The sequence below is a fragment of the Caretta caretta genome, chromosome 5, assembly GCF_965140235.1.
Source record: "Caretta caretta isolate rCarCar2 chromosome 5, rCarCar1.hap1, whole genome shotgun sequence".
In the NCBI taxonomy this organism is placed as follows: domain Eukaryota; kingdom Metazoa; phylum Chordata; order Testudines; family Cheloniidae; genus Caretta; species Caretta caretta.
In genome coordinates this window covers 33,073,158-33,089,999 of record NC_134210.1, presented here as the reverse complement: position 1 = coordinate 33,089,999, position 16,842 = coordinate 33,073,158, and the positions used below count along the sequence as shown (strand labels likewise).

At 40.7% G+C, this 16,842-nt stretch overlaps 1 long non-coding RNA gene across 1 annotated transcript in view; it reads right to left on the bottom strand.

Annotated features, from left to right (window-relative positions):
• Positions 1–3,572: 3,572 nt before the first annotated feature.
• Positions 3,573–16,842, bottom strand: part of LOC125636338 (uncharacterized) — a 109,480-nt gene continuing 96,210 nt past the window's right edge. Inside the window, exons 4-5 of the long non-coding RNA XR_007356558.2 lie at positions 4,553–4,611; positions 3,573–3,778 (exon numbers count right to left, since the gene is read on the bottom strand). This is a non-coding gene — a long non-coding RNA (uncharacterized LOC125636338). The remainder of the gene's footprint in view (positions 3,779–4,552; positions 4,612–16,842) is intronic.

Sequence of the window (16,842 nt, the reverse complement as noted above, 5' to 3'; positions counted from 1 at the left end):
GGGGCGCCTGAGAGGTTTTAAAGGCAGAGGGAAATTGTGGAAGACAAAGTCAAACTCCCATATTTTCCAGGGAGGTTGCCCTGAGATACTTGGCGGCAGTGCCATTTCCTCCTAATCTTTCTTGCATGAAATGGCGGCCAGGATGAACATTTAGCTCTCACTCCATGTGCAGTAAAAAGAGGATCCATGTTAGCTTTTGAAAACCAGCCATGAGGCGGTTTAGTGGTATGCTATCACAGGTTGGTTGATGTGGAAGGCCCTGAACTAGGGTTTGCACGATAACTGAGTGCTCTGTACCAGAGCAAAGGCAGCTGCAAGAAATGGAGCCCCGCAGGGGGCTGAGGACAGGGCCAAGAGGAGCCTACAAAGGGTGAAAGAACATTTTGTTTGTTGGGACTTTTTAGTTGGACTTTTTGTTAACCTTTTGGATTATTCTGTGTGTGCATTCAAGTGTGCTGAAATCTATCAATTAGCTCGATTTTTATTAAAACTGTCCTAAGTGAATAACTGATTTTTCAATTTGGCGGCTGAACTGAAAAATTTGCCCCCCCCCCCCCAAATAAATAAATTCAGGGCTGAACCAAACTGAAAATTGTTGGTTTTTCTCACTGAAATGAAAAAAACAGAAAAAAAAATGTCTCAGGTCAAACAAAACGTGTAGCTCAAAGTGAAACTCTTTTTTTTTTTTTTTTTTTTAGTTTTTCATTTCATTTTGTTATGTTTTAGGGTGGTTTTCTTCCCCTTTTTCATGGTTTTAACATAGCTAGTTAAATTTCTAAAGGACACGTTGGTCTGCGATAGGAGGTCAAAATGTTTTGTTTAGAAAATGTCAAAATGAACTGGGTTTCTTTTTGTTTTTATTTGACCAAAACTATTCGCCGAATTCAACATCCATTTGCAAATCGTTTAGGTTGTCCGAAAAATGCATTTTTCAGCTAATATACTCTACTGGTAAAAAAATTGTCCAGCTCTAGTACCAAGAAGAATTATTATTTACCGGGCACTGTTGTCATTAGGCACCTGGTAGAAATATCAGGCCCCAAGGTCATGGACCTTATTTTTTACTGTGCCCACTAAGAAGGCACGACACAGAGGCAATGATGGCTTATTATCACCATGGCACGCTCAGATTCCAGGCTGATCAACAGAACTAAGAGGCCAGTAGCATAGGAGAACAGCCTCTAGAGAGATCCTAACTCACAAGATTCTTGCACAGCTCCCTATGGGCTACTCCTGCCCCTGACTGCCTCCCTAACCCCCATCCCCAGCATGTTCTTATACCAGGGATGTGGAAGTGGGTGCGATAGGGCTGCATAGCTTGGTCCAAATCTGCCTGTGTACTAGGGGAAATTCCCCAGGAGTTATTCAGTCCCTTACATCTCATAGCAGAGTAAAGGGTCCATAGAATCTGGCTCTATAGCATTAAAAATGTAGTTTAAATTATAGTTTGTTTCTGATGGTTTTTTTTAAGGGAGCGAGTGTGGGAGCTGTGTTGTTTGTTTGTTTTCATATTCTAATTCAGTTGTATTTTTGTGTGTGAAAGTACAGCCTACTTGCTAATTCCAGTCAGACACATGGATAGGATATGAACTATCTTCAACAGTAATTTCCTGAATCTAAATCTCTAATTAACTGAAACAGAATAAATAAATGTGGTTAGATCAGTGGTTCCCAAACTGGGGTTCACAGACCCCTGGGGGGTCGCAGAATGTTACGGGGGGGTTGCCAGAAAAATTTCACTAATGGCGGCCAGAGGACCCCGGGCATTGGACGCAGCAGGTGGGACCCAGTTGCAGGGCAGACAGCCCCAGGGAGAGCGGGGCAGGGCAGTTGGGGCTGGCAGCCCGAGCCCTGCCCCCCTTCAGTGCGGGAGCTGGCAGCTCGAGCCCCAGGGAGAGCGGCGCTGGGCAGCTGGGGCTGGCAGCCTGAGCCCTGGCGGTCAGCGGGACCTGCAGCCCAAGCTCAGTGGAGCTCAGTTGACCGGGGCTGTTAACGGGGTCCAGCAGCAGGAGCCGCACGGAGTGCGGAGGAAATTTAAACTTAAATCCCTGGAAATATTCATTTTTAGGAGGGGGTTCACGAGATTTCACAATTTAGTGAAAGGGGTTTGTGGGCTGTTAAAGTTTGGGAACCACTTGGGTTAGATGTAACCCATGTGCCTAATAGGGAGATATCTCCGAGACCCACTTGGGGGAGATAGGAATGAGTTGTGTCTGGGTAATTCTCTTTTTTTTAACTTTGGGTTTGTTTACTAGAGCAGTAAATACATTAAACTATTTGTTTGTTCCACTGAATTACACAAAAGGTATATGTAACTATCCAACAACTATCCATCCCTTTGCAGTTAGTTTCAATGTACTGAAACAGCATTAGTTGCTCTTTCACTTTTATTAAGTTCACTTACATTGACCAAATAAGTGTCACTGAAGTAGAGAGTATATAAAATAAGAGTGATTCAATCGCCTTCCGGTGCTCCATAAAAACCAAGTACTTAATTCAGCTATAAAACTTTAGAAATGACTTTTGCTAGGCAGATTTAGCACTCCACATCCAGAAGCTTCTGGAATTGGGTGTCGTAGTTTTGAGTCTGCTCCAATAGGTTCCCTATTGCTGGGGTCAGACTCCATGAGGGCAAGTAAGCAGTCAGAGCAGCTGCTTTACAAAGGGCTGTGTGTCCTATGTGAGTTGGGAGAAGCTGAGACCAGGAGCAGAAAGCAGGCTGTTGTCCCTAACTCAGAAGCATTTTGCAGCAGGGTTTTCTTTAAATATATACACTTAACTGCCTGGTTGGTTAATCAGTCAGCTGACTGGCTAGCAGTGATTTCAGCAGAGGAAGAGTCTGCATGGATTCCAACTGAAGCAAGTGGAGGGAAGAGGTTGTTTTAGACTCAGCAAACTGTATAGATTTGGTGATCAAAGACACTAACTCAGACTTAGGTGAACTAAACCTAAGCTTTTGGGAACTCTCAGTTTCTTCTCACTCTGTTTCTGTGGGGACTGAACTGTTCAGATTTTAATTTTGTTTTCTTCATTTATGCTTATGTACCACTGTGAAGATAATGTCTGCGGATTAGAAAATAGCCACGTTATGCTGAAAAAAATAGATTATTTGTTTCTTTGTCATAATTTTTTATAAAGTTATTTAATTAAATTAATTTCTTTAGTTCCTTTTGAGACTTGAATGTGGGGAGGCCGACCCTGTGCAATCCTTGCTGAAAATCCTTAGAGACTGAACTCTGGGTCTCCAGCTGCTTTTCTATGGGAACTGGGGTTTTTAGGCACTGGAGAAGGGCAATGAAGTGAACTCTAGCCCACCCAAAGGTTACATAGACACCCAGCAAGGATTCCTCCTTCAAGCACTTTAACACCATCAAGTCTAGGTGGGCACATACGACAAGATTTTCAAAAATGGCTGCCTGAAGTTAAGCTTCTGAGGCCTTATTTAATGACCTGAGTTGCCTGATTTTCTAAGTGCTGAACACGCATCAGTTCACGCTGACAAGGAGGTTTCAAGCATGCAGAAGGAACATGCCTGCCGCCTCATCCACTTATACACTATGGCTTACCTCCTGTGGCCGGTCAGCTAATCTAGCCAGTGTGTAGGGAGGGTAGAGCTGACTTCTTCTGTTCACTTTGGTACCTTGTATACCCGCAGGGAATGGAGCAGGCCTGTAGTCCTTAAAACCCTGGAGCTGCAGTTTTGCCTAACCTTTATGGAGGCCACAATAAGTTCTGGCAGGCTCCTTTCACTCTCTTCTCCAGTCTCATCCTATGACTCCTACGAACACACATAGCCACAAGCTGTTATCCATTTCCTAGTGAGCTGGCCCACTTCTTTATAAAAGCACAGCAGGAGGGACTGAAGTAAACACTGGAACACACAGTGCCACCTACTAACATTATTACTAACTCATGACTTAACAGCAGGGGGCTGCTAATCTCTTCTTCACGACTGAGTAGATATGTGAGACTTAATTTCTGCTTTTTGCAGTGGCCCTCCACTCTGTACCAAAGATTTGGGAGGCAGCTCACTTCATAATGATCTAAAACAAAGCAAGTTCACAGCCAGTGGGCTTGTGGGTACTTGTACATTAGCATGGCACAGACACAGAATCAAACCCATTGCCTCAATATTTACAGTGGGAATGTGCAAATAAATTGTTAATGCTAAAGAAAATGGTGAAGTGCTCTCCGTCATTAGCTATTCAGAAATAGCAACTGCTCATGGTCCAAACCTCAACTGGAATCTTCATTGTATTCAGATTGTTCAAAGGTGGCAACATACCATTCCTTTGTAAAGATGAGAAATACTGAAATTATGTATATGACGTTTTCACATAGGTGGCTGACTGTTTACAGAACTATATTTCACCTACAAAAGGAATTGGGGTGAATCTGAACACATTTATGCAACTGTCTATGATGGTTACTATATAAAAGTAACTTTGTATAGATTTTCCTTTAGCATGCTCCAATAATGTGCATTTGTATACTGTAGCTCAGTAAACAGGGCCTGATTCTGCAATCCTTAGACATAGTGAGGAGCACTTACCTGAGGGGTTCCTTTTCTTTACTCCCTTCTAGACATCTATGTCAGCTGATCCCTGCCAACTTTAAAAAAAAAAAAACACCAGAAAAAAACATTATTTTTCAGAGGGTTTCTGCATTTTAATTTCAGAATTTAGCCTGTAGCAATTACATAAAATGCGAACATGCTATCATGCCATAGTAGCAGAACTGAGCTTAACATTATATGACCTTGCACTGGGAGAGAAGGGGGAAGAGATTGTGCTGCATCAAACTGAACCGAAAGGCTGCCCGTTCTCATGTCACGCTCATTGGTGACTGCAGCAGAATCTTTGTGATACTGAGGAGCAGGAGTTGTGCCAATAAAATCAATGGGAGTCTTTCTGGGAAATAGGTAATGCTTTAGGTTTTACTATCTGGAAGTAGTGCTGACTAGCATTACTAATAGAGAACCAGATTGTGGCCCAATTTACACTCCCACACAGTGGGGTAAGAGAGTATAAAACATCCTATGCTGAATGGGTTAAGGTGGCTAGGTGAGCCAATAAATTGCCCAAGATGCAGGGATTAATTAGAAATGAGGCTCAGCTGGACAGGGACAGATGGGGCCTGTATAAAGTCCAGGAGCTGAGAGGAGGTGGGGACTGCTGGGGAAGTAGTTACCCCCTTGGAAAAAGGGAGGTGTGTTTGGTGCTATAGAGGCAAATAGCTTATAGTTACCCCCTGGGAGGAGGATGGGCTGGAAAGGCTCAGAGGAGAATCAACAAGCATGGGATAGTGCAGACTTTGGCTGCTGAAGAGAGAACCTCTGAGCAAGATCCTGGAGTAGAGGGTGGGCCAGAGTCCCCTTAACAGCCATTGGGGAAGTGGCACAGAACAGGCAATGGAGAGTGGACTGTCTGGGACCATTTGCCCAGAAAACTTTGATACCCTGGAAGGGGATGACTATAGTGGCCTGGCTGGACAGTCACATCATGAAGAGGCAGCTGAAGGTCCTGGAGCAGAGGGGCTGCAGGCTGAGAGGGGATGATGGGTGGAGAAACTGCCATAGGAGGGTGTAGCACCTGGAAGGAGCTAATCCCCAGATCCTCCAGGAGGAGGTGACCCTACTGGTGAGTGGACTCTGTGACACACCCCTTTACTTCCCTGTGCCAATTACCCATACCATGGATCTCCAGATATAGGGGACAGCAGGCTCCACTGGGTCATTATGTCTCCTCCTGTGATTGTAGGCAGAGCCTTGGCTCCTCCCCTATGCTGTGCCAGCCAGTGCAGCAACACCAGTGAGCCAGGGGGCATATAGTGTGCCAGGTAGGTGCTGGCACAGGACACTTCCCACTTGAAATAAGGGGATAGTAGGAGGTAAACTGATTCTCTTAATCACAATTTGGTTCCTGGCCTGCTCATGGGGTAATGCAACTGCCCACTGCTGCCTATGTAGGGTTTGTGGCAAAGCCACAGTTAAGCGCAGCATACTTACTACTGCTGTAACCACTGGCCTTTCTGAGCTGACCCTGCATACACCACAACATGACAAATGTTGCTTTCAGCATTATCAGTGCACAGCCATGTTCCAAACAGTGAACACCTTTGCTGTGCTTTAGGTGTATAGAAGTAAAAGTCTAAGCGTATATATGGGTCCAAAAAAACCCCAAGAAGTGATCAAATGGAAGAAGCATACTATCCCATGATATTAGCAGTGAAATGGAAAGCAAGAGGCTGCCTCTCAAAACATATTCTTATCTAGAAAGACAGTATAGTCTATGCCATGGAGGAAATGCCAATGATAGTTACTGACACTGCTGCACCAGAAGCTACAACATGTATTTTATGACCCCCACATATATTAGCCCCATGCCACATATCCACCAGAAGGAAGCAACAGCTGTACCAAAAGTGCCACAAAGGAGATGACTTCCTAGGAATATAACTTTGTGCTGTAGGGTTCCTTTTCATGGTTTTACAGTCACTGAACTTGCTTTCACCTTCTTGTAATAGTTTAACTGTCTACTCTATCGGATTTAACGCTGTTTGGAAGCTATATTTCTATCCATTGTGTCCTATGTATTTTTAGAATCTGCTTGCGCAGCTTGGTACAACATTTCATGTGAGAATTTTTTTAGGAGGTCCTGTAATATATGAGAGAAACAAAAATTATTTTATGTTTCAGAGTAGCAGCCGTGTTAGTCTGTATCCGCAAAAAGAACAGGAGTACTTGTGGCACCTTAGAGACTAACAAATTTATTAGAGCATAAGCTTTCGTGGGCTACAGCCTACTTCATTGGATGCATAGAATGGAACATATAGTAGATATATACAAACAGATAAGTTGGAAGCTAGCATACAAAACTGTGGGAGGCTAATTAGTTAAGATGAGCTATTATCAGCAGGAGAACAAAACTTTTGTAGTGATAATCAGGATAGCCCATTTAGACAGTTGACAAGAAGGTGTGAGGATACTTAACTTAAGGAACTAGATTCAATATGTGTAATGACCCAGCCACTCCCAGTCTCTATTCAAACCCAGGTTAATGGTATCTAGTTTGCATGTTAATTCACGCTCAGCAGTTTCTCATTGGAGTCTGGTTTTGAAGCTTTTCTGTTGCAAAATTGGCACCCTTAAATCTTTTACTGAGTGGCCAGAGAGGTTGAAGTGTTCTCCTACCGGTTTTTGAATGTTATGATTCCTGATGTCAGATTTGTGTCCATTTATTCTTTTGCGTAGAGACTGTCTGGTTTGGCCAATGTACATGGCAGAGGGGCATTGCTGGCACATATCACATTGGTAGATGTGCAGGTGAATGAGCCCCTGATGGCGTGGCTAATATGATTAGGTCCTATGATGGTGTCACTTGAATAAATATGTGGACAGAGTTGGCATCGGGATTTGTTGCAAGGATAGATTCCTGGGTAGTGTTTTTGTTGTGTGGTGTGTGGTTGCTGGTGAGTATTTGCTTCAGGTTGGGGGGCTGTCTGTAAGCGAGGACTGGTCTGTCTCCCAAGACCTGTGAGAGTGAGGGATAATTCTTCAGGATGGGTTGTAAATCTTTGATGCGCTGGAGAGGTTTTAGCTGGGGGCTGAAGGTGACGGCTAGTGGCGTTCTGTTATTTTCTTTGTTGGGCCTGTCCTGTAGTAGGTGACTTCTGGGTACTCTTCTGGCTCTGTCAATCTGTTTTTTTCACTTGAGCAGGTGGGTACTGTAGTTTTAAGAATGCTTGATAGAGATCTTGTAGGTGTTTGTCTCTGTCTGAGGGATTGAGAAGGTTGTTTTTTTTGAGAGTATCCAGTTTTGAGAGCTCATTCTTAATCTTTCCCTCTTTGCTGTATAGGGTGTTGATCAGGTGGTTTCACAGTTTCTTTGAGAGTGTGTGGCACAATCTCTCAGCGTAGTCTGTGTGATATGTAGATTGTAATGGATTTTTTTACCTTTCATCCTTTTGGTATGATGTCCATCTGTTTGCATTTGGAAAGAAAGATGATGTCTGTCTGTATCTGTACGAGTTTTTTCATGTAGTTCATGAATTTCCATTCTATACGGCTAAATTCAGTGCCTTGCATAATGACAGGTTTCAGAGTAGCAGCCGTGTTAGTCTATATCCGCAAAAAGAACAGGAGTACTTGTGGCACCTTAGAGACTAACAAAATTATTAGAGCATAAGCTTTTGTGGGCTACAGCCCACTTCATTGGATGCATATTTTATATTACTGGGAAGGTATCATTCTTATAACTATGGAATTACCTTTTTTGTTTTTTATTATAGAGGTAGAGCTGGAGGGGGAGGGAAAGGATGGCATTTGCTAGAGAACATACTGCTCTCTTAGACCTACTTACTCTAAAAGCTTAGCAAAGAGAATGAGGTTTATCTATTTGGAATTCTGACTCATTGGCTAGAAATGTGTTCTTTAGGCATGCCAAACTAAGAGAGACATAAGAGAGCTCAGTATTTTGAATGAACCTGTAGTATGCATGATGTGTGCAAGATATTGAAGTGTATGAAAGATGATCGTTGATATAAGTGTTGTTTGAGAGGAGGATGAGCATGTCTTAAAGTATATTTGTGCGTGTGTGTGTTTCCTGCCAAAATAAGGAGGCGATGGATATGAAAAGTAACAATTTAATATATTAGTGTGATATTATTCTTTTTCAGATACTCCAGATTGAAAGACTCTCATACATTTCTTTTCATCTATTAAAAGAAGATGGGGTGGAAGAAGGGGGGAAAGGATGTATTAAAACAAACTGGAAATAGAAAGTGCTTGTTCATGAACACAATTCATTTGTCGTTAAGAGCTGGGCCAAAGATGTCATGTGACAATGAAAAATGACTTTCATCTCACACTGAACAAGTAACTTTATTAGAATAAGGAAAACAGCAGTAATCCCTAAAGATACTCTCTTGCTTTGCTTCACTGTAGCACTTCTACCTATAACCTTCCCTACTGGTGTTCTCCAGGGCTTCCTGCTACAGATTTAAAGAAACAATACCCATATTCTTACAATAAGGAACAAGTTGATACAATGGGTTATTTAGCATATACATTTTTCATCTATTCATATTGCACCTGGATTCCAATCTTAGTCTAGGTTACATCAGAGGAAATATAGTCTCAGCTCCCAACCTACTTCCTATTATTGCACATATCACAAAACCACTACACAGCTTGGTATCTCTGGCAATTTCCACTCCAACAGGAGATCAGAATTGCAATAGTAGGAAGTGTTGCAAGACTTCCTACTACATTTCCAAAACTGTATGTAAAGTAGCTTAAGCCCTGTTTTACTACACAAAGCAAATCAAAGTCTCTCGTTACATAAGCACTAAATTCTCATAAATATTAAGACAAAGAATTGTGGCAATCCTCATTCTCTCCTACTCTTTTGGTTCTTTAAGCTATAATATAAGATAAATGCTTTCTTTTTAATGATAACCATTATAGAATATATTATCGATACAGTTAGACTGAGGAGGAGGTAGGATTAGGAAGTAGATTTTTTTTTTAACTTTCTGGTCTGAGGTCAGGGCTAATTTTTTTGTATTCAAATCCAGCAGCAATTATAGACAGTCCAAGTGGATCAAGTTGTGTACACTAAAATTGAAGCATCCAAAGCCATAGTCACCTTTGAAATGTAACCCACTGACTCTAAGCAAATCTAAATCAGTGCACAGGAATGAAATTTACATGACTTTACTCATCTCAGAAGGTGGCCTGGTGTGTTCACTTCCAACTGTCGGGCTCTGATTAGTAGGTAGAATGGATAAACTCTTTGGCAGAATGAGGTTAGTGAGGATGCAGAATGTAAGGAGTAGGCTTAAAGCAATGAAGTATATGCAGAGATGCTGAATGCTATCTTGAATGCAGGGTATGTCTTCAGGAAAAAGGCTTCCCCGTTCCAGAAAGTGAAAAGGAGTACTTGTGGCACCTTAGACTAACCAATTTATTTGAGCATAAGCTTTCGTGAGCTACAGCTCACTTCATCGGATGCAGCTGTAGCTCATGAAAGCTTATGCTCAAATAAATTGGTTAGTCTCTAAGGTGCCACAAGTACTCCTCTTCTTTTTGTGAATACAGACTAACACGACTGCTACTCTGATTCCAGAAAGTGTTTTTGTTTTATCCTATGCAACACATCAATCATGGATGCAAATAATATAGTTTTTGCAGTTTAAAAGTTATTTGTGGCTATACCAGGCTAAATTCTTTTCTTACCTACAGTCTTGAACCCAGAGTAAATCCACTCTAGTCAATGAAGTTAATGAGCGAGCAGAATTTTGCTCATAATTTCACATTCAGCTCTTGTTAGCATGCTTATAGCTATGTCTGCTATCACAATGTATACAGAGTACAAAATGTAAAACCAAAAGCATTTCATGGAATATGATATACTTTTGTTCAGATGTTAAGGGGATTTCTTTGATACAAGGATGGGCAAATGGTCACACTGAACATCATACATAGTCACTCAAGCAGCAAAAATATATTCATGACTTGAAATAGTATCCACCTATTATCATGAAGAACTCTGAATGTTTAATACAAGTGTGTAACTAATACTTCAGGGAATACTGGGAAATAGAAGGCAGCTATGTTATCAGGCATAAACATACACTGTTGAATGTCACTGACAAATTAACTGATTATCATATTTTATTAGTTGCATTGCTCAAGAAGCATTTTGTTTATTCTCATCAGCTTGCTGTCTTTTGTTATACTTTACAATTACATAAGCAATATACTGCAGCCTTATTTGAAACACTTCAGAATCTATTGGCCCTTTTTATCAGGAACACAGTACAGTTTTGCTCTTATGTAATTCTGTCTTTACCTCCTACTTTTAGGGAAGAAATTTTAAAAAGCACATGAAAGGGAAGACTGATTAACGTATGCTATTTGTGATGATAGCAGTCTTAGCTGGATTTCTCTTCTGAATCTCAGTACAGGTGGCCCTTTGTTGGTGGGACCTACACCAAATGCTTTAACTCTTTCGTAGAAACAAAGGAAAAATCTGCTCTAAAGCAGATGTAGCTGGGACCAGATCTTGTTGCTCTGAATTCAGACCATGCTTAGGATCCCCATCTACCAAATGCCTTTCAGATGGATTAAACAACACCGTTTATAGTGAAGTGTGTAATTACTGTGCTAACAACCTGAGGAAAAATTAATATTTGAACACAGTTGTCAGAAAAGAGCCAGGAGGAACTGGAAAAATAGGTGGGGAGAGAGAAACTGCACTATTTGACAGTCTGTACACTTAAAATATAATTGGTGGGATATTTGCCATGTATTTCCAGGTTCCTCTAGGATGATGCTTTCTTCTGGGATGATGCAAAGTGAAATAGATAGTTACTGTACTTGTGTTTGTAAATGAGTCTCAATTTAAGTGAGAATCTAAGGATGATATTGTCTGTGAAAAATGTAAGGGCATCTAAAGAGAGTCTGTTGGTATAACATACCTGCTAGAAGCTCCAGAAGAAAGTGTACATAACCTCTTCACTTAAGAGTCATTCCAAAGTTTGACCCCCCCTAAGGCACATCTAAGCCCTAAGGTCTTGCTTTTGGGTGTTCAGTAATAAAGAATTGTAGAAGAAGGCCAGCTGGGGAGCTCCGGCAAAACTAAATTAAACAGATTGTACATGGATGAGAAATAGCACCCAACCTAAGAACACAAACTAAGTGTTCCGCCTTCTCATCTAAGAGTTGTTAGACCAGTATATAGGTGTGTGTGGGGGGGGGAAAGTGAGGGGGATAAGGGACCAAGGGACCTAAACCAATCTCGGTGGCTCTTTGATACAACAGGGCATAAAGAATTAGAGGGCTGCATACTCGAATGATGCCAACAGTTTTCCAGAATAATCCTTTTGACAAACTCATGTTACTGTAAGACAATAATGAGGCACTAATTCATGTACCAGCTATGAGTTCTTCGCAAACCATGCCTCTTGTTAATTTCTGGCTGAACTGAATCCTGTATCTGTTTCCCCATCTGATCAGTTTTGAGTTCCAGTGATTCCTGGGGTCCTTTTCTATACTGATTTATTTCAATAACAGCATGATGCTGAAAAGTGGTGGTTTGATTTGGAGAGAGCCAATTTCTGTATGCTCAGCTTGGGACACTTTGAAGGGGCACAATTTTCAGATAGTGCTGAGCACGTATACTCTAAAAATCAGGCACCTTTAAGGTGTCTCAGCTTGGGCACCCAAAAATTAATGCACCCAAGATTAGAACTGAGTGAACAACTGAACTTTTTGGTTTACTGGCAAATCTGAAAAAAGTCAAAAATAAGATTTGAGTTGTGGATCCAACTGATATTTTTGGTGAACAGAAAAAGTTGGAAAAAATTTATTTTGGGTCAAATGAAAAATTTATTTCCCCTAGTTTTAATAAAAGCAAAGGAAATAAAGGCCTATATTTCCAAAGCACAGTTACCAAAGGTGGTGGTGACAGGATTCCCTTTCTAAACTTTAACATTTACCTGGCATGTTGGAGACCCAAGTTCCACTCCCCACTCAGGAGCAGGGACTTGAGCCATGAGACTTACTTGATCTTTCTTGTGAGTGCCCTCATCACCAGATTACAGGGATATTCTGGGGTGGGGCTCAGTCTCACCTGTTGACGCTGTTTCACCATCTATAAATTAATCGCCACTGGGACAGAAAGAGAATGAGAATGACGCGATAGCCCCGTGGTTAGGGCACTTACTGGGAGGGATGCCTGGGTTCCAATCCCTCCTCTACTGAATATATACGTTTTTATACAAAATGAATAAGCTTCAACAGGAAAGACTGAGAAACACTCAATTTAGAATACCCTTAGCCTGGTGGTTAGAGATCTCTCTGGGGAGAGACTTGGGTTCTAACCTGGGTTTTCCACATCCCAGATAAGTGCCTTAACCAGTGGGATAAAGATTATAATGGAGGAAGCCATTGCCTCCTTCTCGGATTTTGGTTTCTAGATCCTCTTGTGAGTCTAGCTCAAAATATCAAAAGGAAACATTGTGAAAATGTTGAAACAAACCATTTTGACATTTTCAGAATTTGTTTTGTTTGTTTTGATCTGAACAATTTGATGAAATCAACATGAATTCGTGAAAAGTTTTGGTTGACCTTAATTACATTTTTCAGAAAAAAAAAAGTTTGGGCTGAAAAAAATTTGTCTGGTTCTATGCAAGATTGCTAAGTATCTTCAGAAATTGGGGTCAGAAGCCTGTTTTGCCTTTCCTTTAATGTAAGTTTAACAGTCATTCATATGAAGTGGTAGGGACCTGAAATTTGTTAACACACAAAATAACAAAAAACAACTCAATCAGACATTGTAATCATTATACTGACACTATATGAAATTGTGTTCAATTTGGGATTTCACCATTTTACTGGGATGTATAAAAATTGCAGTGGCCTTATAGAACAAAAGTTGAGAATTGCTAATGGCAAGAAATAATATTTTATACCTTCATGCACATAATAATGATTCTTCTTCTCAGAGACCTTCTGTATCCCATGGTTTCCTAAGATATTGCTTTAGCCTGAGTTAAATGCAGTATCTAATTGCTAACTGCACTGCATTATGTTTATAAAATATGATACTTATTTTTTCCACTTGAGTAGATAAAGTGGGTATCTATTTATATTATCATGAATGTTTAGTCAGTAGAGGCTGATTAGTTACACTGAAGATCAGCAGAAGCAAATGCAGTCTCCTGAAAGAAATGGCAAATTTTGTGGCATGTGAACACTAATGGACAAATAAGAAAAGAATTGTGCTCTATAATAATGTCCTGGTGTTCTTCTTATTTGGCCTATTTACACAGCTAGAATTGTAAAATGTAATAATTCATTCAAATTTTCCTTTCTTCGCTCACCAGATAACTAATTTTCTTGGCACGGCTCAGCACTAAATATACATAAAGATAAAGCCCTCAGACAAACAGTGTATGTTATTTCCTTTTAGTGTGAAACAGTTACAGTGTGTCACTTTGCTGCATTTGATACAGTTCATTTAGGTGAAGAGGCTCTGCTTTAGATGAGCTCCGTATTCCACTAATGAGTATTTTCGATATATTGCTTCTTATGAAAAACTGACAGCATTGTAATAATCTGTTTAGACATTATTTCCAAGAAATATTGTGTTAAATATTTTAGACATGAGAGATCATGGACATACAGATATAGTTGTGCGTGTCTTGTCTAATTATATGCATTATACGATTTGCCATTGTTGGGGACTGTTGTACCATCTTCCATTCATTTAATAATGCTTTTGCAAATTGGCAGATAGCATTTGGGCTAAAATACACACAGGGTTTTTGCAGGAATAAAACATGCTCTGCCTTGTCTCCAGTGTAGAACAATTTGTCAAGTAATTAGCCAACCTAATTAAATTTTTGTAGCACTAATCAAACGAATATGCTAAAATTTTCTTTGCACAGCCAGTTTGCTGTCTGCTTGCATTTAACTTGATGGTTTGAAAGAGGCCCTACGATGTCTGCCACTCCACTTAATCACCTAATTTGCATTTTATATTGGTAAATCAAATTAAGCACCAGTGGCTTTTAGTATGATTGACTGTGGTCAGGGCTGTTCAGATGGGACTTTTTCACAGAAAATTAGGCACATTTTAATATGAGTGAGGCTGTGCTTTCAGCATTCAGCAAACTACATTCACTCAGCTAATTAAAAGTGCTTGTTGCTTTTTGCCAACGCATGATAGATTTATCCAGCTGTTGCATAATTTCTTGATGGAAGTTTTTATCTTTATATACAATAAGATTGTCTAAACAACACTTCAAGCCAATTTGCAAGAACTGTATAAATAATATTTTGTAGGAGCTGTTTACTTTGAAAGAAATATACTTACTCTACAGTAGACAGAAATCTGCTATCCTAGTCCTTCTAATGAACAAAGAACATAGTCCTTGATACTATTAATTTTTTCAGTTGTTGGGTTCATTGGGCCTCCTCCATAAAACTTATGGGAAGGAATTAAAGAAGATATTCTTCCCAATCATTCTGTTAGGAGGTGAAGGTTGACCCTACTGTGGAAGAGGTCATGGCAGTGACCCTAAGCCCCACAGATGGGACTACTTATAGGAACAAAGTTATTCATGTCCATAAGCATTCGTAGGATTGGGTTATTTTTTTAAATTTCCTGACCATATGTCGAGTTGTCTGAACAATAAAAATGTATCCAATTTTTTTAATTTAAAAAATGTCAAAACTTACAACAAATATGATTCACAATGAATTCCCCAACCAGCTGCACATTATGTACCTCCTAGCAGTGGCTGGAAAATAGAAAATTGCTTTCACTACAATTTTGGCCAAAAAACCCAAAACATTTTCCAGCTTTTTGCTGAAATTTGAACATTTCTCTGAAAAGCCCCAACTGGATCTAACTTAAATGTTTGCAAGGAGAGTAGACAGATGAGAAAAATGTCTAGAAAGGGGGATGATCTCTGCCTGTTCACAAGGAACTGTGGGCATGAATACGAAGTTGTAAGCTACTATAAAAGACAGTGAATACATACGCTGTTGGTTTGTCACACAAGTTATTGCTCTCTCAGTAGCATCAATTGGGGTCATGAATCGCCTGTGATAAAGAGCTAACTCTGGATCTGGCCAGGCAAAGAGCTAATGCTTTGAAACTCTTCTTTTATTGTGTTGCTCCCTTCAAAATGAAATTGATGATCTTGAAGCAACCTTGTGTAATCACAGAAGCAGACATTTCTCCTACAATATCCTATCATCTGCTCCCAACTAGACAGGCGGTAGTGACGTGTAGAACAAGTACTGGTATTTTTAGCCACTGTCTGCCTGCACCTTGTCTACACTAGGACTCATATCATTGCTCCCATTGACGGAGCTGGACTGGTAGTAATTTCAGCAGGAAATTTTAGGAAAATCAGTTTAGTGTGAACAAAGTAAGACAGGTTCACACACATGTTAAATACACAGGGCAAAAGTATACCATTAAATGTGGAGACAGACTCCCCAGCAAAAGATCCAGAATGCAGGGTGCACATCTCCTGGACTTCCAGGGAGTCCAGCTGCTGTGCCACCCTTAAAGGGTGCATTGTACACTTCTGCAGCTGTCAAGATTTACTGGCTTAAGTGTGGGACAATCCCCCTGATCTTTGGAATTGTGGCTGCCTCTTGTATGGGTGATGGGGAGGATTAAACGTGTGAAATGGATTCTTCGCATTATCCTTCTCTTGAACATCCTTGCAGGGACTAGTCACTAGCCCAATTCATGGAAGGTAGGAAAGGAGCAAATAAGGCTTGATAATGGAGGACTTGATAACCCCTGTAGAAAGAGGTTAATTTCACAAATTATGTGAATTAAATTTATTAAAATATTGTATTTTTTTCTTACGACCTGAAGAATTATGCAACACATTTGTATCCAATGGCCCAAATTCTCTTCTCCACTTTATGAGCAGAGCAGGAGCAAAAGCTGAGGATCCTGGGAAATAGGTAACTCTGTGGTAAACCTACGTTGTCTGGGTATACCACAAGAAGGACAGAAGACTTGTTATGGGTGTTAATCAGGCCACAACTTTATTATATAGATGTCTGGGACTACCCGGCAGATAAAGTATGCAGTGCAGGCAAATCCATGCTTATTCAAATCAGTTTTCCGGGGCTTTCACCAGTCCCCCTTAGTTTCCATCCAGGTCATCCAGCAGACCCATGGCTTGGACCTTATCATCCACCAGCCTCATAAGAGGGTTAAGGAGGGCTATGAGAACAGAGGGGGTTGGCTCCCTGCCGTACCAATCATAGAGTCCCCGAGCCCGCTCACCCGTTCTGTTCCTTTA